The 25,005-nt window shown below is 42.8% G+C and overlaps 1 protein-coding gene across 5 annotated transcripts in view; it reads right to left on the bottom strand.

Moving 5' to 3' along the window:
• Window positions 1-25,005, bottom strand: part of LOC141279370 (uncharacterized) — a 70,365-nt gene that overhangs the window by 2,684 nt on the left and 42,676 nt on the right. Inside the window, exons 1-3 of one of the 5 annotated variants that reach the window (XM_073808699.1) lie at window positions 8,200-8,219; window positions 3,906-4,041; window positions 1,920-2,011 (exon numbers count right to left, since the gene is read on the bottom strand). The gene's annotated coding sequence lies outside the window, so the exon portion shown is untranslated. Of the gene's footprint in view, window positions 1-1,919; window positions 2,012-3,905; window positions 4,042-7,852; window positions 8,055-8,199; window positions 8,220-25,005 lie in introns of those variants that run through there. The other 4 variants (XM_073808692.1, XM_073808696.1, XM_073808709.1 and 1 more) reach the window with 4 other exon arrangements.

Raw genomic sequence — 25,005 nt, forward strand, 5'->3', positions numbered from 1 at the left:
CATTTTCAGGTTAGTGCTCAAATGTTTACCTTTAAGGACTAGAAAAGATCTTCCACAGAATGGTCAATTGTAGCCAGAGTGAGATATTTCCCCAGTATAACTAAATCTCCTAACTCTAAGATCTGCTTATATAATTTTTCTCTCTTTTCTTCTTAAATAATACTTAAAATTTTTACTATGTGTACATACTAACTCATTCACAACAACCACAGAAGGCAGGTCCTACTACTATCCCTATTTTAGAGATGAGGAAACTGAGGCTCTGAAACAGTAAGTAATTTGCCCAAGTAAGCTGGGTCGCACCCCAGTAAGTGGTGGAGCTGGCATTCAGCCAGACACTGGCCATGCTCTTCATCACTGCAGTGCCTGGCTAAGCATGGACTTGGTGGACAAGGTGAGCCAGTACACAGAAAATGCTTAGCAGCACAACATAAACATTCAGGTTAACCATGACTACTGCCATTCTCTAGCAAGCTCACCTATCCTGCCTAATGGCATTTCTTACCTTCGCCGTCTCCAACCATCATCCTCCTTTCCTAGTGCATGGCCTTGCCCAGGACTTAACAGGGATAAGAGAAGTCACCAGGCAGGATTCCTCACCACCAAATCTGCGAATCTCTTTTTATCAGTACCTATCCCATCTTTCTTCCCTATTAATGAAACCGAAAAAAAAGCTCACTTCTCCCCAAAGGTCAGTCCTACCACAGGTGATCTAGGTACCATTCCTTCCAGCTTACTGAGCACCCTCACTCTCTCCGGTGGCCACCTCTCTACGTCCTGCATCTCCTGGATATTTCCAATCAGCTTTCAGACATGTTGTAGTATCTTCCAGATTAAAAAAAAAAAAAAAATTAAAGCAAAACAAAACCAGCTCTGGCATTCTATTCCCCTTTGGAGCCAAGATTCTCTACCAGAGTTGATGAGACACAGTCTTCAGTTCCTTACTTGCCATTCACCCTTTAACCATTTTAAACCAACTTCTACCCACAGATCACAAAAACCATGACTTTTGTTAAGGTCACCACTGACCGCTTTTCTAACCTCATCTTACTCCATCTCGTAGACTCTGCCAGTTGATCACTTCCTTCTTGAAACTCCCCTCTCTTGGTTCCCATAATACCACACCTCCCCAGTCTTCCTCCTTCCTCTCAAGTCACTCTTCATCTGCTTCCTTTGCTGGCCCCTTCTCTATCCAATCTCTACAATTTTGAGTTCCTCACGACTCTACCCTGGGGCGTCTTCTCTTCGTATTCTATAAGCTCTTTACATGCCAACAACTCCCAAATTTCCATCTCCGGCTCAGCTTCTGCTCTGCTGACCTGTATACACAACTGCCAACTTGACATCTCACTAGATGTCTGAAACCTAACAAAGACAAAGATGAATTCTTCTTCTGTATATAGCCTCCCTCCCAAAAGTATTTTCCCTTCAGTTTTCTATGTTTTAGTAAATGGCACCTTCATCCACCCAGCTGCTCATGACAGAAATTTGGAGTCATTCTTGACACCTCTCTCCCTCACCCCTAACCTTCCATATCAAGTTGAATATTTTTGCTGAGTGAAGAAAATCTCAGCTTCAGTGTTTCTTCTTCAGAGAGAAAGGATACTGTATAGCCACTAATCTAGACGAAATTCTCCATTACACTCTTTTCATAGCATCCTGTGTTTTTCCTTCACAACATTTCCCATGTTGTATGATTATGTGATCATTTGCGTAACATTCATCTCTCATGCTAGACTCCATGAAGGCAGGGATCAAGACTGATTTGTTCATCCTTGTATTCCTAGCACTTACTATAGTGTCTGACACGTGCTATTTGCTCAAAAAATATCTGTTGAATAAAAGTTGAAGCTTTCCCCCAAGATCATCTTTCTAAGCCACGCATGCTCTCTAGTGCTATCATCCATCAGGCTACTCACCAAAACCCCAAGGGTCACGATACAGCAGTGCTCATCCTGGAGGGGAGGAGCTTGCGGAGTCCAGGAACCCCTGTCTCAAAGGTGACCCTCACCTGGATGAGGATAAAATAAAGAAGAAGTTTCTAAGTGATTAAAAAAAAAATCAATAGTATCATTGTTACTATCTTAAGAGAAGAACAGGTTTCCTATTTATTCTAGAGTATTAGTTGAAGAGGAAGTTATCACCTCCCATGTAAACAGAACCACCTTCCAATTATTACAGGGTATATTATGCAATCTATAGATATCTCAAGGGCCTTGTGACTCTCCCTCCTTCCCAACTGCATATTTTCTTTTCAGAAACTGGAAAAATATTAATAGCAAATAAAATCAATTTTTCTACTTTTCTGAACATTTAGTAGGAAAAAAACCCCTCACATTTTTGCTTCTTCCCATTCCTAATTAGTACAGAGAATTGAGAGCTGACTGTAAAGGTGAAAGATTCAAAATTCCAGATACACTTTTGAATTCACAAAGTGCACACCATTCACAGTTCCTCCCTACTCTCAACTGTAACTCTACATGGCAAGCATGCAGCAAGGAAATTTATTTTCACATACTTTTGTGGGAACATATGACTGAACAACAGGACCAGATGATTTCCTTTGCTTGAGAGCCTACTGTGTGTGAAATGCTATACTGACTTGAGCTAGATAATTCAATAAAACACTAAGTAACTCACCAGGCAGAACAATTTCCAACATTAGTCCTTGTAAACTAGAATTATAACACCAAGCCTCCCCCTTTGCCCAGAATTTATAGTTTTGAAATGGCAAGGAAGAACCAAGTTCCAGATTGTCCTAAGGCCAAATTATTTAGGAATCTTTAAAAGGAAACTCTATAAGGTTACCACAAAGTTGTAAATAAATTCACAAATTAGTCTAACTTAGGTCAAAATCACCTCTATAATTCCGATTTCAACTCTTCCAATGATCCTTTTCCACTCTCCTGCTCTAAGAAGTCAAGTTTATTACAACTATGTCATGTTTAACAAATTTCGTTTCTATGCTATGACCACTACACCATAAAAGGCATAGTATCAAACTTAGAATGTGGAACTAAAAGGCCTCAGGATTCCATTCCTAGCTCATTCTTAACTTCTGGCATGCCAACTACTCAAAGGCTTCCTCTCAGAAAAAGCACACAATAGGAAGAACCAATCTTTCCCAAACATGTGGAGAAAAGAAAACTATACTATGGACTTATATAGAAAACTTTGGTCCAAACAAAATGCTAATATATGTTTTCATATTCAAAGAGTAAAAACTCACCTACTGTCCTTCAAGCTAACGAACTTTAAGCAAGCAAATAAATTTATATCAAGCTCAAGAGTTTCGACAGAATTTAACCATTCAAAAACGAACGTCATCTGTCATCATTTAGAGTAATGGCTACCCAAAGTAAAATGTCAGCACAAATATCCCTTCTTTGTGAAATTTTCCTTGATTCCAAACTATCCCCAGGAATGTCCTCCATGGCCCCATAGCATTACATTCATGACACTGTTAGAACACTTTAAAAATTGTTTCCCTGTTACATATAGTCAGGGAACCCCCTGAGGAAAGGGTCATCATCTCAGGGCCCAAAAGAAACTCAATAAATGCTGGTTGATTTGTGTATTATAATGAGCTTGAGGCTTGTGTATTGCTACTCTTGCCTCACATTCATACAAATCAATGATGACACAATAAATACTTGTTTAACTTCTTACCATCTGCCTTTCCTAGGAAATAATTTATTGCAGAAGTCCCTGTTCATAGAAAAGTACAAGGTAATTGCACTTACAGTTATGACTTGCATTTAACTTGATGACCTCTGCCTTGGGAACTGCTACAGTAATGAACAAATATAGTTTTAACTTACAAGAGACCCTACAGAAGCAGAAACAAAATCCAAAATGCACAGACTGAATCACAGAAGTTACGTGCTCATCATCGGGCTCTTTACCTTTCAAGATGTCCAATTTGCTCTCTCTTCTAACATTGGGACACAGAGGAACTTTCCAAGAGTGATCTCTGCCTCCCAAACAGAAAGGAATTTTTAGGTCAAAGTGGAGTAACACCAGCTAGTCCCACATTCAGTCCTACAGGAATGAGAAGAATGGAAAAGTTCATAGCCCATCACACCATCGGCAAAGAAAACCACCCATTCCCCAATGCTCTGTGACCAAAACAATATTTGGAAGAAGGAATAGTAAGAAAATAATTAGGTCAAAAATGGGGAAGGAAGGCAAAACCACTAAAACTCAAAATGCAAGAAGCTGGAGCACTATAGCCTACTTCTATCCTATTGAAGACTGGGAAGTTTAGAAAAGCAAAATCCATCAGGCACAAAAGCCTCATTCTAATCACTGTTTTTAACTTTCTCCCCAACCACGAACAGTTATCACAGGTTGTAAAATAGACTTTTATTTCATATCTTCTCTATGCCCTTGTTCTTAGCATGGTGAAGATGCTGAAAAAAAACTACAAAGCTTAAAAGGCAAGTGGCCATTAGATAATTCAATTTTCAAAAATCAGCTGGTCTACAGCAGGACCTCTTAACCTGGGATCCACGACCTCTTAAGGGGTCTCTGGAGAGACTTGGGAGGGGTGGCACCTGTGAACCTGGCTGGCGAAAATTTTGATCTTCACGCTCATTAACCTCCAAGTAAAAGTTAGCACCACCTTTAACTGTGAATGTAGGTAACAACCCACAGTAGTATTAGCAATCCCCTGACTATGTCACCAAGAGGAACCACAAAACACTTCACATCACATTACAGTTGTTGCAGATCTCTCAACATAATATTTACACTCATCACTACTTCAAAATTATAGTATCATTAGGCCTGAAGCTACATTTTGTTATTTAATGTGTTGTAAACATACAAACTACTGTATTACAATTGTTTAACAGTTTGATAACTGTTTCCGTGTCATTTGTAATTCTATATATTTTAAGTCATACATTTAAAAAACATGATTCTCAGAAGGGGTCCTATGCTTCATTAAATTGCCAAAGGAAAACATGGGAGGTAGAAGATTAAGAACTTCTGATCTAGAGCACATAAAGTTTCTATAGACCCTAACATAGTCACCAAGGCAGACAGACAAGTAAGTCATTCCATTAGCAGTACTTCATAGTTGAAGAAAATTAAGCCACCAGGAAGCCAAGTAACATGTCCAAGGTCACACAAATTTAGAGTCAGCATCAGCCTAGGTTAACACTCACAGCATGTACAGTCCCACTCTCTCATGGGGACCTTTGCTTACATTTCTACAATTGTCATCACTATCCTGTTTTACCACTAAATGGGGAAGAGGTATCACCTTTCAAAACTAATATAAAACCAAAACCTGGACAACAGAACAAGGTAGATGTATAAGGTACTCCTTTTTGTTCCCTGATCAAGCATGCTGCTGTAATTGTTACAGAAGCTGAATTTGGTCTGTTCCAGAGATAGCAGTTTTTTACAAGTGAGAAAAAAGTTGGGCTACGTAAACTTTCATTCCCAGAAGTGTCCAAGGCACCGTGCAGATAAGCATTAACTTGTTAAGTGCTACAATGCATTGTGAGTGGTTAGGGCAGTGGTATCCCCACTTCATAAATGGGAAAACTGGAGAATAAATATGAGAGATTTGTTTAAAGTCACACATAAGTCAATGGTAAAGCCAGCTTCCTGATTCCAAGTTCAAGGCTCTAACTACTATACCAGATCACCATGATCAAATATTAAGTTGATTATAATGCTTGTGAAACCTCTGTACTTTTTTCCCCTACAAGCCAGAGAGCATTTTCTTTTTTTTTTTTTCTCTTCGGTACGCGGGCCTCTCACTGTTGTGGCCTCTCCCGTTGTGGAGCACAGGCTAGGGACACGCAGGTTCAGCGGCCGTGGCTCACAGGCCCAGCTGCTCCGCCGCATGTGGGATCTTCCCGGACCGGGGCATGAACCCGTGTCCCCTGCATCGGCAGGCGGACTCTCAACCACTGCGCCACCAGGGAAGCCCAGAGAGCATTTTCTTTTGATCCATGGGAACAGACACACTTTTGAAGGCTATGGGAAAAATATCCCATAGAATAAATTCCAAAGTACGTAAGTGCTTTTTCACTTACACTAGTCATCTAAGAATCCAGGTCAGGAATCCTTAGCTCAGGAGCCAAGTTACTACATAAAACCTGCCTTATAAGAAGAGAACAGTATGGAAATTGTTCCTTCATCTTTTAGTCAATGACCTTCTTATCGATCTACCGTTATGTTTAGGAACTGTTATCATCTTACATTCAACACTGTTATTACAAAATAATATTCTAATGGTTCAATACCATTAGATCCTAGATTCTAAAACTATGAAAGGTCATCCCTATCTCAACTCTGCATTAAATTTTCTCTTATTGAAACCACTAATTAATGGAATTCTCATTCCCCAAAGCATCCTTATGCCATCTAACTGCTTTTATTAACCCATTTCTGTGTTTTACAGATTGGGTCTTTTTCAATAGTTAGTAAGGAGGTCTTTCTTAAATTTGTACTTAGGACCATAACATTGTTCACACTAAATCCTTGTTAAACCTTCCCATATCATTAGTATCCAGTCAAAAACCAAAATCAACAGAACAACCATGTTGTACAATCTCCATGAAGAGTGAAAAGTTCTTGTCCACACAGGAGTCTTATCTACCAATATTCATTTGCACCCCCTACCCCTTACTCTCAACTACTTATCCTTCCTACCTGCTAATTCTGATTCATCACTTTGTGCTCAGTGTACAAGAGTCCAGATCTCTGACCTAAGAATAAACACTTAATTCTTGAATATATCAAATGCTAACAAATACTCCATCACACACCATTGATCAAAATGTAACTCTTTACACAGCCACTCAATCATTTTCCCACTAAAGTCATTGCCAGGGATCTGTCCATGTCTGCCCTAACCACAGTCTAACTCTGCGCCAATTCTACCCCACCTTAGTCTCTTGCTACCAACACATAGTTATGTCCATTTCTCTACTTTGTTTAGTAACTTTAATAGTCCCCAACTGTCTGCAATCTAGGCTCTAAGTCACTCCTCTCTATCACAGGGCAGGGCTCTGGAGGACAGATTTCAGGCCTCCTCCTTCAAGGCTTGGGAGCCTTCACCTAAGGCCCCCAGCAACACTGTTATAGGCCTCTGGCCCTTCCCTCTGAACATAATAACCAACCCTGCTGTTTTTTCCTTGGGATATCTCCATTTCACCAGGCTCGCCCAACACTAACCAGTGACATCTTAATAGTCTTTGCAACTTTCAAAGGTTAATGGCTACAGCTCCACTTTGGAAACCACTGGTGTGTCCACGACCCCCACAATGACTCAGTGACCTAGACATCCCCACCTCACCTACTGGAGCCCTTTACTACATGAACATTCTTCTTCGCTTTCACTTCTCCCCAACCCTCCAACAAGTCACTGGCCTGCAAAGTCCCCTGTACTTCACTATCCATCTCCGGGGTCTAACAGACCCCACCAGACTCAACTCGAATTCCCTCATTTAGCTCTCCATCTCGCCCCTCGAATGCCCCTTCACCCCAGGACCCTGGGACCGTCCCATCTCATCGTTTAGTCTCTCCAAGCACCGCCTGGGACATATCCTCCAAAAAATAAACCGAGAGATGCCTCCGTCTCTCCCCACCACTCAGTGAGCGGTGGGCAGAGGACGCCCCCCCATCTCCCCCTACAGGTTTCTCTAGACTCAACTCTAAATCTACGACCTCGACCCCCACCGCTTCTCTCCCCTCACCCCACCCCCCCCAGCCCTTGGCGGCTTTCGCTACCCCTGCCCTCAAACCCGCTCAAAACACGCGGACGCGGACCCGGCCCCCCCACCCCCGGCTTCGGTCCTTCCCCTCCCCCTCCCCCTGAGGTGCCACTTACCCCCGAGGCAGGAGTGGGGGAGGGGAGAGGAGGAACAGAGTAGGGGAGGGGGCTTCGGTCCGGGGCGGCTCTCAGCCCCGGGGGGCCGGGGCCCGAGCCAGCGGCAGCGGCGGCGCAGCGTCTCCCCCCGGCGGCGGCAGCGGCGGCGGCGGCGCCGTCCCACTCCCGCAAGCACACATAGGCTCCATTGTCCGCCGGCGCCTCCCCCTTTCCGGCACCCCCCTCCTGGTACCGCCCCTTCCCCCTCCCCTCGGCCCTCCCCCAGCCGCGCCGCGCCACGAAAGGTACCGCCGGCCCCGCCTCTGACGCGAGCGAAGGAGTGCCCCCTCCCCCCGGCCCCGACGTACCGCCCGGCGGGGGAAGGGGGAACGCCCCTCCCCGCCTCAGTAAGGGCCCCGCCGCCGGGAAGGGCCCGCCCCCCTCCAAGGGAATGTCACTTGTCCCCCTTCCGGAACGCGCGTAATGGTACCAACCGGCCGCTTCCTCCTCCCCCTCCCCTGCCTTCCCGAAGAGGCACCGCCCCCTTCGCCCCGCCCACCAAGTAGCCTCGCCTCCTCGACCCCGCCCCTCCCTCCAATATTTTACTATGGGGCCGCCCACCGCCGGCACCACCTCCTGCTTTGCATGGACACGCCCACCAGGTCCCCGCCCCAGTTCGTCACCCGGCCAGAGGTGACGCCTATTCCCCACCTTAAAGCGGCAGAGCCCCCTTTCTCAACTAAAAGAACCTCCCAAAAGGCCGGTGGGGTGGGAGGGGCGGCCAGGGAGGGTCGCTTCTTTCCCGCACCTTCCTCCCCACGCACACACTCACCCGGACCTCCCCACCGCCTCTCGCAGCATTGAGAAGCAACCCAGTGGAAAAGGCGCGGAGGGGGGAAGGGCAGCGTGGAATTTGGCCATCTTTGACAGAAATACATTGGGAGCTGCCAAAGGAAGGGGTCTTTCCCTCACACTTCCCTGCTGTCCTGGTCCCGGCCTAGTCCTCAATCTTCAAGGCGACCCCCCGCGCACCTCCCGGATGCGGTTCCACCCTGCCCCATCCCCTCTCCCGTCCCTTGTCTTCACCCCTCAATCTCTGCACTGCCTTTGCTGTTGCCGGCTTTCTCCCCTCCCAAGGGTGCAGGCCCCTCTTGGGGTTGAACTCTCTTCCAGCTTCTCCAAAGCACATTCTCGCCAGGTCCTGCAGATGCGTTGGCTGGTGCAGGGTTTCCCCTTCCTTATGGGGCCCGGCCCAGCCCCGCTCACGCATCGCTACCTAGTGCCCATTGAGGACCTCTACCTAGATCCTCGAATCGCTTCACAACCGCTTTTTTAATCGCAGCATCACTTCCCTGATTTTTGGAAGGCCTGTGCTTTGGAGAGCTCAAAGCCCGGGCATCCCGGCACTGTCCCCTGTGAAGTGAGAGGGTAACCCATTAGACTGCACTTTTTCTTAGAAGGAAAAATGATGGCATCATGGTGAGCGCATGTTGCTGAATAAAGCTCAGATTCCCACTACTCCTGTTTTATCTTTGTGGCCCTTGTTGCTGCCCTGCCCAACTGTTATTACAGACCTGTCTGCTCCACAGCCCTCCCCAGAACACAGTGTTACATCTCTGTGTTTGTAGAGTCTTGATCTAAGATGTTTCTGCAACTATATGCACTGGCCCGGCAGCTTTTCTGAATCAGTTAAGCGAAGACTGCTTATGTTATAATGTACTGTGTATTCTCCCCGAAGATAGATGGAGGCAACATGGCCAAGAGAAGTAGATAAATTTTCTTCTGCTTTTGCTTCTATCACCATGGTTTTAACCAGGTACTTATCTCTATGTCACTTTCCCTGTCTAGAAAATAGGAAACCTTCCTTAGGGCAATCTTTTAACGAATGGTGCTGGTTGTAAAGGATGGTACAGGAGAGCCCAAAATGATAAAGCTTTAGAAACCATTTAAAACTGTAAGCTGGTCATGTAAGTTTCTATACCATGGCTCCCCAGCTTAGATTCTATGAAAAACTGTTTTTTTCATAGCAAGATGTTTTCTCTTTGTCTTCTGTTATAACTGAGCATGTAAATAAAGAAAAAAGACAAAAGCAGGTATAAACAATATAAATTTAGGATCGATTGAAGGATTCCAAATGGGAAATAATTAAAATGCTTTCTTGTCAAATTTTGGTGATAGAATATTTGATGAAACATAGTAGGCACCTCTGTAAAAGAAGGCAGGAGGAAAAAGTCAGGTATGGACATATGAAAAGACAACTAAATCCAGAAATACACAAGAAGCATTTGGGATTGCTAAGGTAGATGGAAAGAAGGGATTCACAGACTTATCTGTAAGAGAAAACCACTACTAAAATAAACCAGATCACCTCTGCTCAGAGAGCTCAAAAAACAAGCTCATTATAATAATGACACACATGCAAAAAAGTCTTAACCATTTTACTAGGCCTTACACCCTCACTTAACTTTGACACTTTATATGTGTCAAAGTTCGGAATTATTTATTGAACCAGAAGAAAAAAGCAAATGAATATTAAATGTGCAACACTAGGCTAAAAGAGCAATAATACTGAGAATTTAAGCAAGCTGAAAGTCATGTTAATTTAGCTGCCTTGCACAAGGGACAGAAATGCACTTTAAAATATTATTTATTGTAATGAAATAGTTTATCTATTTTTACTAGAATTTTTTCCTCTGAATTTTCTAACTTCCATGCATGTCCATCTCACTTGAGAAAGAATTCTATTTTGCTGTACAGGGATCTAGTACACTGTATATACATAAATACTAATGGATAATGATGAAATCATTGTTAAAAGCATCCTCTAAATAAAAGCTTCAAACTATTTCTGTCACTCTAGAAATTCTAAGGTAAATCATTTTTTAAAATCCAAATGGTAGTATTGTTAAAAATAAAAGCTTTCAACACTAAAGAGATCTGGGTTTGAGTTTTTACTTTCTGAAATTTGCTTCTCATAATGCTGATATGCACTCACTGTGATACAAACATGGGTTGTATGTCTGGCTTCTTAGTTCTTCAAGTAATCACAGCATCTGTTAAGTGTGCCGCCAGTCTTTTCTACCTGTGAACTCCACCTTCGAAACACTTTTGTTCTCTCAGCTCTTGATAAACGTATACCTAAATTTTAGGGTTGGAAAGAAACACCTCCTACTTTACAGATGAGAATTCTAAGACATAGAAGTTTAATGACTTGCCAAAATTATGCCCATTTTTAGGGACTAGAATTTAAGTCCAACACTCTACAGCACTGTTCTAACCTCCAAGGATTATTCATTCCTAACAATATTTACTATTGTAGGAGAGAACATGAAATTCTACCTTAGGAATGATGAGATCAAGACTCAGAAGGGTTGAACCCACTCAGGCAGCTGCTGCTAGGTTTATAAGAGGCCCTAATAAATCCTTGCCTTGGTCAAAGCCCTTAGTTTGTCCACGATTTCCTGCTGCTTATACTGTTTCTTACCAATTCGTCTATCTCATTGTCTAAAGCAAAAGTGGCAAATTTCAACCCCAAAGGAATACTACCAAGATAGTCATTTATGACTGAAAATGAGGGGTTAGAATGGAATGGCATCTTGACTTTCACAGTGCTGTAATAAAATAGTCAGGAAGGGATTTCTTCTTTAGGTTGCCCATGGAGGAGAAAAAAATCTCCCTATCCTAGCTTTCACCAGTCCATTTAAGCCAATGGGGAGTCCCAGAGCTTCATCCCCGCCAGGAAAATTGAGGGCTAAGTGTCTCTTTTGTAAGGAAAAAATCAAAATTCCCACCTCCTGCCTTCCTGCAGCTCCACCTGGGGCCATTGGCACTCTGATGTGAGCTTGGGTCTTGTTCTGTGTCCCCACATATCTGTTTTCCACAACCTGGGAATTAGAGGCACCCTATCTGTAAAAGCTCTGACAGATCTGTGATGTGACACTCAGATCCCTTTAGACAGTACCACCAATGTTTCTCCTTCACATTCACACTCAAACCTTCATGGTTGTGCCTCCTACCCTCATTGCCTGCCTTCTAAAAGTCAAGCTTTGTGACATTCAGCCCGCAGATTCCTGAGCCCTAATTGATTGATATATTAAATGCTGATCCCCTTCCCCAGCTTTCCAATTTAGCCATAGTCCATCATGGCTTAACAACCTATGTGTTGCATCTGCTCTAACCATTTCTCCCCAGATTTCTTGGTCTTCAGTCCAGTTCTTCACATCTGTCCTTACAGTCTCATGTCCTCTTTCCTCTTCAGTTTCCACTAATTAACTATTTCATTTCTTATTATTAACCTCTTTCCCAAGAATAATTCTGGGAGAGTATTTCTACTACTTCATTTCATTTTACTCTGCTAGACATTTCTCTAGGAATTTTGCCCCTCAGATACACTTATGTTATTTTTCCTGGGTTCTGCCTTCACTGCTGAACTCTTCCCACTTCCCACAATCTCTTCCCAGCCTCTCTGTGATTGGTACCCAACTACTGCAGCTTTGACCTCACCTCCATGGTTTGCATCCAGGTTGCTCTTATTAGCCACGTTGCCTTTTGGAATCCTTGACCACCCATCATCCCAGCAATGGAAATTCCTAAGGCTGAGATGTACCTACATTTGTTTCCACTCCTGGGCTGGCAGACATTACTAGAAAAAAACCATGAAAACAAGAAAATGGATCTCAATCAAATTTCAAGTGATGAAACTTCAATTGAACTTTATTAGTTTTTACTTGGCAATCCTTTTATGCATCCTCATTGCCTCCTATGTCATTTCCCACAGCAATTATTCCAAATTTTATCCACTACTTCTCCTACATTGCAGGACCAACCTTGTCATCTCATCTCACCTCAGAAGGGTTTTGCTCAGTTCTCTCTCTTCCATTTACTTTCTCTTTACTTTAGTATCTTCAGTAAAATCTTTCGTACACAAATACTCTTTTTTTCCCCTTTCTTTTCATTCCCAACTTATCCAAAGGGCACCCTACGTTCTCTGCTACCACAATTCCTTTTCTTCCTCTGTAATTAACCCAACCACTTACCAAAATTCTTTCTCCAGTATGGCCAAACCTAATCACCAAATCCATCCAATGAATATCCTTTCCTTACTCTCTTACAGTTTGAATTCCAAGATACGATGATATTCTGGTTTTTTCTCCCTCCCCACCCCCCAACTTCATTGAGATATAATTAACATATAACATTGTATAAGTTTAAGATGTACATATAATGATTTGATATATGTATACGTCGTGAAATGATTACCACACTGTTTAGTTAACATCCATTATCTCACATAGTTGCAATTTTTGTGTGTGTGATGAGCACTTTTAAGATCTACTCTCCTAGCAACTTTCAAATATGCAATACAGTATTGTTGGCTATAGTCACCATGCTGTACATTACATCCCCAGAACCTATTTATCTTATAACTGGAAGTTTCTACCTTTTGAATACCTTCACACATTTCCCCCAACCCTCTACCCTCTGCCTCTGGTAACCACCAATCTGTTCTCTGTTTTTGTGAGTCTGGGTTTTTTAGAGTTCACATATAAGTGAGATCACACAGTATTTGCCTTTCTCTGACTTATTTCACTTAGGATAATGCCCTCAAGTTTCATCCAAGTTATGGCAAATGGCAACATTTCCTTCTTTTCTATGGTTGAACAATATTTCATTGTGTGTGTATATATATATATATATATATATATAGTGTATATATATAGTATATATATATATAGTATATATATATGCGCCACATTTTCTTTATTCATTCATCTCTTGATGGGCACTTAGGTTGTTTCTATGTCTTGGCTGTTGTAAATAATGCTGCAGTGAACATGGGGGCGCAGATATCTCTTCAAGATCGTAATTTCACTTCCTTCGAATAGATAATTAGAGGTCTGTCTTCTTTTTCTAATTTTTAAATTTATTTATTTAATTTATTTTTGGTTGCGCTGGGTCTTCGTTACTGTGCGCAGTCTTTCTCTAGTTGCAGCGAGCGGGGGCTACTCTTCGTTACGGTGCGCGGGCTTCTCATTGTGGTGGCTTCTCTAATTGTGGAGCCTGGGCTCTAGGTGCGTGGGCTTCAGTAGTTGTGGCATGTGGACTCAGTAGTTGTGGCCCACGGGCTCTAGAGCGCAGGATCAATAGTTGTGGCGCACAGGCTTAGCTGCTCTGAGGCATGTGGGATCCTCCCGGACCAGGGCTCGAACCCGTGTCCCCTGCATTTGCAGGCGGATTCTTAACCACTGCGCCACCAGGGAAGCCAGAGGCCTGTCTTCTTTCTTGATTTTAATACTTCCTTGACCTGAACATTCCCTGAATGTTCCTTAAACTCCTTGGTTCTTTGATCTTTTCTGTCTCCACTTCTCCCTAGGATGTCTCTCTCTCTCACTCTCCTAACTTCAGCCATCACCTCTTTGCAGGTGATCAACACATCTTCAAGTCCAGCTCAGCGCTCTCTTGAGCTTAAATCCTGCGTTTCTATCCACTCAGCTTGCCCACCTAGAAGTCAGTTTAACACATCAAAAAACAAACTCACCATCTTTCAAAATCGTCTCATTTCTGAATTCACTGCCTCTCACTTAAGCTCAAAACTTTGGAGTAATCCTGACTCAAAGTTTCCAGCTGTCTATGTATTTTTCTCAATCACCAATGTCCACAAATTCCCACTTAAATCAATTTCTTGTTTTCTGTTCCCAAGTTGAGACTGACTGTTGTAATAATTTCCAAGTAGACATTCCTGCCTCCAGCTTTTCCCCCATCAGTCAATTCTCCATGCTCTTTCCAGATAGAGCTCCCTAAAAGACCTGTGTGTGTGTGTGTGTGTGTGTGTGTGTGTGTGTGTATATAATCATCATATATAATGATATATGATATCATATATGATATCATTACATATGTGATATAATTATCATAATATATATATAATATGTATATTATCATTTGTGTAGTACCTATTCGTCTCTAATTACCCTAGCCCTACTGGTTCTTCTGGGCCCAGCTAGGGCCCCTCTACGCTAACATCTCAACAATGTCGTATAGCAGGAACAATATTGGCTTTAGAGTCACCTGGACCTGGGTTTGAATATTGGACTGCATTTTACTGGCCAAATAACTTCAAACTTCAATAGGAAAAAACGTTATTTTCTTTATCATTAATTTCAGTCGTAGATGTCTATATCACCAATTTTAGAACATAGCCTAGACACGCAAACTTTTAATGTCATCTACCTTCAATTGTAGTTGCCAATCCTCCCCTATATCCTGAGAGCAGAATCTGACACCTCTTTGTGTTTTGCAGTCATTTAGTCATTGCTATATTTATTGAGCATCTACTAGGTTCAGGGCATCTTGAGGGGGTCAAAAAATGAATCAGATATCCAATTTTGTCCTCAAAGTATAATTAGACTTATATGGAAGATTCATTCATTGGGAAAAAAAAAAGTTTAGTAAATGCTTAATTTGTGCCAGGTATTGTGCAAAGTACTGAAGATTCAAATAAGAGGACATGTTCCCTGATGTTAGGATCTGGGATCTATCTAGTTAGGAATACTAACAAGTAAACATTTATAATCAAGTATAGTAAATGCTGTGATATGGATAAATACCAGGCATTTGGGGCACACAGAGGAGGCGTATCTAATCCAGACAGCAGAGTCAGGAAATGCAATAAGACCTGAGTGGAATCTTAAAGAATGCGTAGGAGTCAGCCAGGCAAAGGACTCAGCAATGTGCAAAGGCTCAGCTGTGTGACAATGTATATAAATAACCACAATACAAGATAGAAAGTAATATAATAAATAAGTGGCAGAGCAGAGGCAAAAAGTGGCTGTCAGAGGAGATACATTATTGGGAGTTCCATGAGGTGAGCAGAAACTGCTTTGTGGAAGTGGAGGCATTTGAAGCAACCTGAAGGGTTCAGGGGTCAGGTTCAGACATGCCGTGGGGCCAGATGCCTCTTTGCCTTCTCAGCATTCTATGCAGTGCCCTGTACACAGTGGCACAGTGCCTTGTTTGCTGTGATGATGGTTATGATTATGATGATGATGGTGATACCTAGGTTTTTCTCATGAAGTTGCCTCTTCCCTCTTCCCAGAATGTTTACAAGGGGAGACTCATGATTCAAAAAAGCCATTTCTGGGTGGAGGGGCTCTCAATCAGACTGCCTAGCTTTGAATCCCAGCTCTGCCATTAGAGGGCTGTGCGACTCTAGAAAAATTACTTAACTTCTCTAGGGTCGAGTTTTTTCTTCCATAAAATGGAGTAATGATAGTATTTCCTCACAGGGTAGTATGTGGAACAAATGAATGACTAATGTAGATGTCTAGGAATAGTGCCTGGCATACAGTAAGTGCCCAATAAATGTTGGTTATTATTATTACATTTGTTCATCTCTGGATTATCCACAATGGGATTGGCCTTCGGAGAGATTTTTGGAGCACCAAAAAGGCCATCTCCTCAATACTTCACTTATTCTGACATCAAATCTCACTCACTGGTATCTCTTCAACTCTCCGAATACACTCCTTTAAATTCTATCATTAGAAATTCATACCTTTGGGGGACTTCCCTGATGGCACAGTGGTTAAGAATCTGCCTGCCAATGCAGGGGACACGGGTTTGATCCCTAGTCCAGGAAGATCCCACATGCTGCGGAGCAACTAAGTCTGTGCACCACAGCTACTGAGCCCGTGAGCCACAACTACTGAGCCCACGTGCCAAAACTACTGAAGCTCGCATGCCTAGAGCCCATGCTCTGCAAAGAAAGAAAGAAAGAAAGAAATTCATACCTTTGGATTTAAGATGTCACTTCCCCAATCCCTTGGGAAGGAACATAATAGGGCGTTCGCCCTGTTTTATTTTAATAATTTATCTGGCCAGACCTCTATCTTTCTTAACTGCCACGTGTACTGAGGAAATATTATGGAGAAGAAAGAAAAGGCTAATTCTGAAGCTTGGAGAACCTTCCCCAGAAACTTAAGCTAGAAGGAGATACTCAGAGGGCTTTCTGAGGGCAGTAGGTCCTCTGGGATTGGAGAAAGAGGTGAGATAGGAGAGAGATGACAAGAAGTAATGAGGACAACAAAAACAAGGTCATTTGTGTCAGTAAAGACAGGCTTTACTAACTTAACAAACAGTGCTGACCTTGACTTTGGAACTCTTCATCCACCACTCCTTTCTCCACTCTGTGCTGTGTTTTGGAATAAATCATTCTTTTCAGGATACATCTTAATTCTTATTAATGAAGGAGACTATACAGTGACCAAGTATCCCTGGTTTTAAAATTCCATAATGACTTTTACATGTTGGCTTTCTTCATGATCAAAAATTAATAAATACCTACTATCTGTCTTAGTGACAAATTAAGTAGAGTGAGAATTTCATTAGAGGCTGAAGAAATAGTCCCTCTCAGGGACCTTACAGTCCAATTGAGGAAGCAAAAAGATTTCAGGGCTTCCCTGGTGGCGCAGTGGTTGAGAGTCCGCCTGCCGATGCAGGGGACGCGGGTTCGTGCCCCGGTCCGGGAAGATCCCACATGCCGCGGAGCGGCTGGGCCCGTGAGCCATGGCCGCTGAGCCTGCGCATCCGGAGCCTGTGCTCCGCAACAGGAGAGGCCGCAACAGTGAGAGGCCCGCGTACCGCATTAAAAAAAAAAAAAAATTAATTCCTAAATTGTATTACAGACATGACACAAACTCTAGACTTGAAGGAAAAAAAAAAAAAAAAAGCAGTGAGGAAAGTCTGGAGTAGCAAGCAATAATCTGAAGGGTCAGAAGTTGAACTGGGCCTTGAAGAATAGGATTTGGGCAGTTCCAGGAGGGGACAATGACCCCAGAGGAAGAGAGACAAGGAGCAAGCCAGAGACTGAAAAGAGAATAGCATATGTGTGGACCAAAAATTACAACAGTAAAGGTCATTTCCAACAACCATAATGACAGCTGTCCATTATTGAGTATTTAGTATGTGCCTGTAACAAGCACTATTCTGAGCACTATGTTTATATTGTCTCACTTAATACCCATAATAACGTCATGAGGTATGATCTGTTATTCTCATTTTACAGTTCAGGGCTCAGATGGTTCAAGGAGTATGTAACTGTCCTAAATCGTGCAGCTAATTGGGGGCTGAGATTATAACCCAAGTCAACCTGAGGTGAAATCTCTCAATCACCCCACACTACAGCCTCTCTTCAGTGCAGGTATTAGGATGCAATGGGCATACAATTGGTTAAATAAGTTGGGAATTCATGACACAAAATATAATTTAGAGAAAGCATGCAAGAAGGATACACTGTGAGTTTAAAAAAAAGCCACATAAAATAAGCTATAAGGATAGATTCTACAACATGTGGAATGTAGCCAACACTTTATAATAATTATAAATGGAGTATATATAACCTTTAATAATTGTGAATCACTATATTGTACACCTGTAACGTATATAATAGTATACAGTAACTATACTTCAATTTAAAAAAGAGTAACAAAAACCCTAGTATTATAAAAGTAACACGCTTACTTTTTCTTCATGATTTATCCTGTTGGTAACTTTCAACCAAAAGATTGTTCATTCTAAATAAAATAATATTGTAAAAAGAAAAGTACCATGCTTAAAAATTTACAGCCTCAAAAAACAAAACAAAAACAAAAAAAAATTTACAGCTTTTCTATGAATAATTTTTATAATGTCATTTACTGGTAGACATTTAACAAAGACACGTGTATTTGAAAATACTAGCAAATATTGCAATAGATGCCTATACTTATCAAAACAGAACCAAAAACATGTGTATATATGCATTTATATAGCTAAAACAACATTCTAAATCTCCACTAATAAGAAAAAGTCATAGTTTACTGAACACTGCTCGTGGAACCAGGACCTTCCTTTCAGTATCACCCTGCATGGGATTTATAATTACACCCATTTTACAGGTGAGAAAACCAAAATGAAGAGGTTAAATGGCTTGCCCAAGCCTCACAATAGTTAAACAGCTCAGTCCAGACTTGAATGCTAGGCTGGCGGCAACGCCTGTGCCCTTGCTGCTATCCTACACAGCCTCTCTCTTTGAGCAAGGGAAAAACTGTGTAATAATAATACCACTGCAACATACATGGTATTTTTCAAAGCATTTTCACATTCATAGCAACAGCTGGTCCTTATGATAACCATGTGACAGGTTTGGAAGATACCTCCAGCATAGTGAATAATAATAGTAGTCATAATAATCATTAGAATAATAATATTAGCCAGCACTGATTGAGTGTTCCCCATACACCTGGCACTATGCTAAGACCTTTACATGGATTGTATGGTTGGTTCATAACAACTCTGTAAGATAGGCTCTATTATTATCCTTACTTGCGCATGAGGAAACTGGGGCTCTCCTAACTGGTGTTAAGAGAGGTTACGTAACTTAATGAAGGAGGCTGGGCTCAGATAAGTTACAGAACTAATTCAAGGTCATGTGATAACGAAGGTGATTCCTGGACTAGAGCACAGATCCCCAGATTCCACATCCACACATGCCCTTTTCATGTTACTATTCTAATAATGAATCTGCAACTACAGGAAGGACAATTTGAAGAGAGAGCTTCAACCAGCAAGAAGAGCAGCTGGAAGACTAGTGTGTAGAGATGATGCAGAGCCAGGTAGCATAGTGTGAGGGGGAATGAAGAGGTGGCAAGGCCAGGGGCTATCTGAGGAAGGTTATAGCAGCTCACTTCTGCAGCATGTAAATATAAGAGGAAGAAAAAAATAGCTTAAGTTTGGCTTCTAGCCATAAAATTGGTGAAAAGAGGGGCATTGTGGCCAGAAATGAGAGTGGTTCAAAAATGGTACTGGTCCACAGTAAGATAACACTACACACCAACATAGGATGGATTTTAAAAAAGACAGACAATGTCAAGTGTTGTGACAATGGAGAGATGCTGTAACTCTCATACATTGCTGTGGGAAGGGAAAATGGTGCAGCCGCCTTTGTAAACAGTTTAGTAGTTTCTTAAAAAGTTAAACATAATTTACCATATGACCCAGCAATTCCACTCCTATATGTCCACAAAGAATTGTATGCGAATGCTCTACAGCGGCATTATTCTCAATAGCCAAACTATGGAAACAATCCAAATATCCATCAACTGATGAATGGATAAATAAAATGTGGTACATCCATACGATGGAACACGTTCAACAATAAAAAATAATCAAGTACTGGTACGTACTATAACATGGATGCCCCTCAAAATCCCTATGCTAAGTGAAAGAAGCCAGATACAAAAGACTATATATTGTATAAGTTTATTGACATGAAATGTCCAGAAAAAGCAAATCTATGAAGACAGAAAGCACATTTAGTGGGACTGGGAATAAGGATCAACTGCCAATGAGTATGAGGAACCTTTTTGGGGTGAAGTATATGTTATAAAACTGGATTTTGGTGATGGCTGCACAACACTGTAAATTTACCAAAAAAATCATTGAGCCATACACTTAAAATGGGTGAAATTACGGTATGCAAATTGTATCTCAATAAAGATGTTCTTTAGAAACGTGAAGCTGGTTTGTGAAGGCAGAGAGTTTTAGAATCACAAGTGACCATTAAACACTAAAGTGGAGATGTCCCACCAGGTAAGAGGGTAGGCTGGAGGAGCAGAGGTGAAAGCCAAAGCAATAAAAATGGATAAGATCACGAAAGAAAAAAAAAAAGCACACAAGACAAAAGGAAGATGCCAATGGCACACGTTTGGTGTCACTACCATTTAGGGGCAAGGATGGTGGTTTACCTGGGCTAATGTGGCATTTACCCTGGTAGCGACGCATCTATAGCTAATATTCAGATTTACTTGTATTCTCTAAGCATACACCCACTGAGAGCAAAGGTACGTGCCCCACAGCATGGCAAACAGGGGAAAATTGCCTCTAAGTGACTAAGATACACAAGGATAATTGGGAATGGACTGAATATGTTCCCTGTATTTTGATGTTAAAAAGAGAACTGCACAAACACTTTTACCCAAATTAGAAGTAACATCAGCATTAGGGAGTGCAGTTTTCAAGAGCAATGATATTTCACTTAGTTACTAACAACCAAGAAGGATCAATATTATGCTGGACCACCCCTGGAATCAGACTCTTTGGCCCCAATATTGACTTTTGAATTTAGGAGCCAGCAGAGACTCAGGTAAACTCTACAACTGCTTTCTCACCTCAGAATTAGTGGACCCTTCCTCCTCCTGCCCCCACCCCATCTCTACCCAAAGCTTAGAACTTTGGGGAGGAGACCCTCCCAGGCTAGGGACTAAAGATGTCTTCCCTCCCCCAAGGCCTGACAATCCTTTTTGTTTCTCCTTCTGTCACATTTCTGGTATAAATGAAGCAAAATTAGACTACAGACCTTGGCTGTGAAAATAAAGGATTAAAAAAAAAAGATTCAAAAAATCAGGGAGTTCGGGCTTCCCTGGTGGCGCAGTGGTTGAGAGTCCACCTGCCGATGCAGGGGACGCGGGTTCGTGCCCGGGTCCGGGGAGATCCCGCGTGCCGCGGAGCGGCTGGGCCCGTGAGCCATGGCCGCTGAGCCTGTGCGTCCGGAGCCTGTGCTCCGAAGCGGGAGGGACCACAACGGTGAGAGGCCCGCGTACCGCAAAAAAATAAATAAATAAATAAATAAATCAGGGAGCTCAAGATAGGAATGGAAGCCCAAAGTTGGAACAACACTGGCTTCAGGACCACCTACCACCCACATCATATGGGGGTGGGGGTGGGGTCAGCTCAGCAGGGGTTCTCAATCCCGGGTGCAAGGTGGACACCAAGGTAGAATTTAGATGAAAGGAAAATAAACCTTTATTTTCACTAGCTTCTAACTGAAATTTATAATTTCCTTCAATTCTGAATGTAGGCAAGAGATCAAGGTAGAGCAATTCATAACTTTTTACCAATAGAATCACAGATATTTTCACATCATCTTACAGCTGTGGCAGATATCCTAAATATCACTTACACTCATCACTAGGACAAAATTACAGTAGTTATTAGATCTGCCAGTAGATCTTTTTTATTAATGCTCTAATAAAGAAACACATGTAATACTATATCACAAATTTGATGCCTTTAATATTTTGATATTTCATTATAACTATTTTTGTTCACAATTTCTTTTGTTTTATGTGTTTAAAATCATTATTCCGTCCATAGGCTTCACCAGACTGCCCAAGGGGTTCCATGTCACAAAAAAGGTGAAGGACTCCCTGGCTGGAAAAACTCCCCAGTCCTCATCCAGCACCACCAAAAATGAGCCTCCCTGCTGCGCCTGCGGTCCCACCATTAGTGAACATTTCCTTTGGGTTTTTAAGATTCCCATTAAATTGCAAATGCCCCCAGATGAGAAGAACTTCTCCAAGTGTTATTAGTTAACCCCTTAAATGGGGCTGTTTAGCAGCTAGCTGAGCACAACACCCTACAATTCAATTAAGCAAACATTTATTGAGCTCCTGCAAGTGGTAAGGAACCAGGCTTGGGGATGGCAAGCGAAACTCTGCAAGGTTTCTCCCCTCAAGGGTGCCAGCAATCTAGTAGGAGGCATAAAACAAGTACAGAAAAGACAGGGGAAAGAGAAATGCTAAGGGGAAAGTGCAAAGAGCAAAGATCGTTCTGGGGGAGGGATGGTTCGGGAGGAAAGAGACTCCCTCATGCTTGCATTCCAGAAGCAGTGACTGACTGTTCACTCGGTCCACAGAATACAACCTTAGTCAAGGTCACTGCCTAGGGTTAAGTTAAACAGGTAAAACACGAAGTAAGCTACTGGCATTGAGTTCTCTATGGGGTATAAAAGGCCGGGGAAGCACAGAGGAGGGAGTAACTCAGTGCCGGTGGGGGCGGGGAGAGCCTAGAAAGACTGTTGGTTGCGATGAATGTGGCACGGAGGAAGTGACACATGAGCTGAGTCTAGTAGGATAAGTTTTAAAAAAAAGGGAGAGGAGAGAGAGAGAGAGAGAGATGGGGGAAGGGAGGAGGAGGGGGAGGGGCACCGCATTCCTGGCAGAGGTATGTGTAAAAGGGCCAGTTCTGAGAATGCATTTTCAGTAGGAGTTTAGGGATAGTGGAGGAACCCGGCAGGAGACGGGGGGTGGGGGTGGGGGACGTGGAATTGTATAGCCGGGCTGTACTGTGTGAACGGACCTTACATTTAATGCTGAGGAGTTTGCATCCTCTCCCTCTGGAACAATCAGAAAGGCTTCTTGAAGGAGGAGACATTTGAGCTGGGCCTGAAAGCCTGAGAAAAATTTCAACAGGTGGAGATGGGGCAGGGAGGGGAGTGTTTCAGGAGAAACGAACAGCACAGCCAGGCACAGGGCCGATAGCATATGGCTTGGTAAGAACGGTGCTGGAGCCGCGCGTGATCCAGAGCGCGCGGCACGCGGCGCACCTGACGGGGGTTGGGGGATGGGGGGATGAGTGTTAACAATTCAGGTTCCCGGCCGCCACGCAGACCCGCCTAGTCGGGACCTCTGCCGGCAAGCGCGTGGTTACCCATATCTTGACGCGCAGTTGTTTAGTGACTTAATAGGAGAGAAGGCTAAAAGGATGGTAGGCTTTGAATGCACGGTGAGAATCTGCATTTAAATCGGAAGGCAGTGGGGAGCTCCGGAGAATGGACCCAGAGGGAGAGTGGTATTTATCAAAGCCGTACTTACGAAGATTTAGAGACACGAGAGATGAGGTTGGAGAGTGCAGGGACCGAGGTAAGGGCTGTTACAGACGTCCAGGTAGGGAGTATAATGAAGTATGGCAGTGGCAGGGGGAAGAGGAGGGAAGGGACAAACGGAAAGACGTTCAGATGACAGACTCTACATGGCTCACTGGGCAACTGAAGTGGATGGAGGGGCTGAGTCACAGAGGACTCCAGGGATTTGAGTTGGGCAGTGAGGAAAACAGTAAGGCCTTTAAAAGCAAAGGAGGGGAGGAAGACGCCTTTACTATAAAGCAGGTGAGGAAGCAAGGTGTTGAGGTGTAAAGTGGCGGCGCAGAGTCAGAGGCCAAGAATAGTGATACTTCTTTTAAGGGAGCAGCCGCTGGTTAGTGGTGTACAAAACGGGGCACAGGTCACACACCAAGACTGGGATGGGGCAGAGGAAGGCTGCAAGGGCTGCCTTTATCACCATTTTGTTGAGGGTCCCCTAACAAGGTGAAGGGCAATCTGAGCTGTAAACCCAGGCAAGCCCCTTCTCTTCTCAGGAGCTCCCGTTTCCTCCTCGTTGGAAAAGCAGATGATAATAAAACTTATCACCCACTCATCTCATGGGAGTGCTGTGAGAGCAACCAATATACATACATAAATAAGTCCAAGGCACTTGGCAAGAACAAAGTGTGCTGGAAACGCTAAACAATAATAAATTCAGCCACTTCCTCGTCATGATAGTAAACAAGGTGTCTTTCTAAAAAGCAGATATGGTTAACCAGATACTAAATTTGAGGCTGTCTCTAACAACAGGTAATTAAATCTAAACTCTTGGTTTTCAAGAATTCCTTCATCAGAGAGTCTCAGAGTGACCCTAATATCTCTATCAAACTGAGGCCTGGACCAGACAGCAATTAATAAACATGAAAATTACTTTATCATCCCCCTCTGCCATTCTTAGTATCAATATGTGACTAATATTAGCATGCAAACTACAGACAGTCCCCACCAGCCCCCTACACTGTACTCTTTGTCACACCCCTGAGGTCCCTCTCTTGGCAGAAGGGTGCTGTATAAAATATTCAGATCCTAGGTAGGCTATGCGCAACCTACACGGGAAAGAAGGCTGTCAGACAGAAAAGAACAGTACTCCTAAAATGACAAAGATAGGACATCCATTTTAAAGGAACACATCTCTAATTATATGTTCCATGCATAGCAAATCTCTTAATAAATCCCACCACAATCTCTGCTCCCCTAAAGAGCAGACCTGATAGGTAATAACTCCCCTCCTCTGTGGTAAAATCCAATTTTCACACCTGGTAAATGAAATAACTCCACTGTGAACCAAGGTCGGGTTGGGGTGAGCCGTTAACAGAAGGTTAGGGGCTGTGCATCATGTAACAGCTCTTCTGGGAGCCCCTTCCAGAGATTTGCTCCTTTTATGCCAGTTGATACTACTTGGCCAGAAAACCTCCAACCTCCTAGGTTACAAATGCTA

Source organism: Tursiops truncatus, chromosome 1, assembly GCF_011762595.2.
Source record: "Tursiops truncatus isolate mTurTru1 chromosome 1, mTurTru1.mat.Y, whole genome shotgun sequence".
In the NCBI taxonomy this organism is placed as follows: Eukaryota; Metazoa; Chordata; class Mammalia; order Artiodactyla; family Delphinidae; genus Tursiops; species Tursiops truncatus.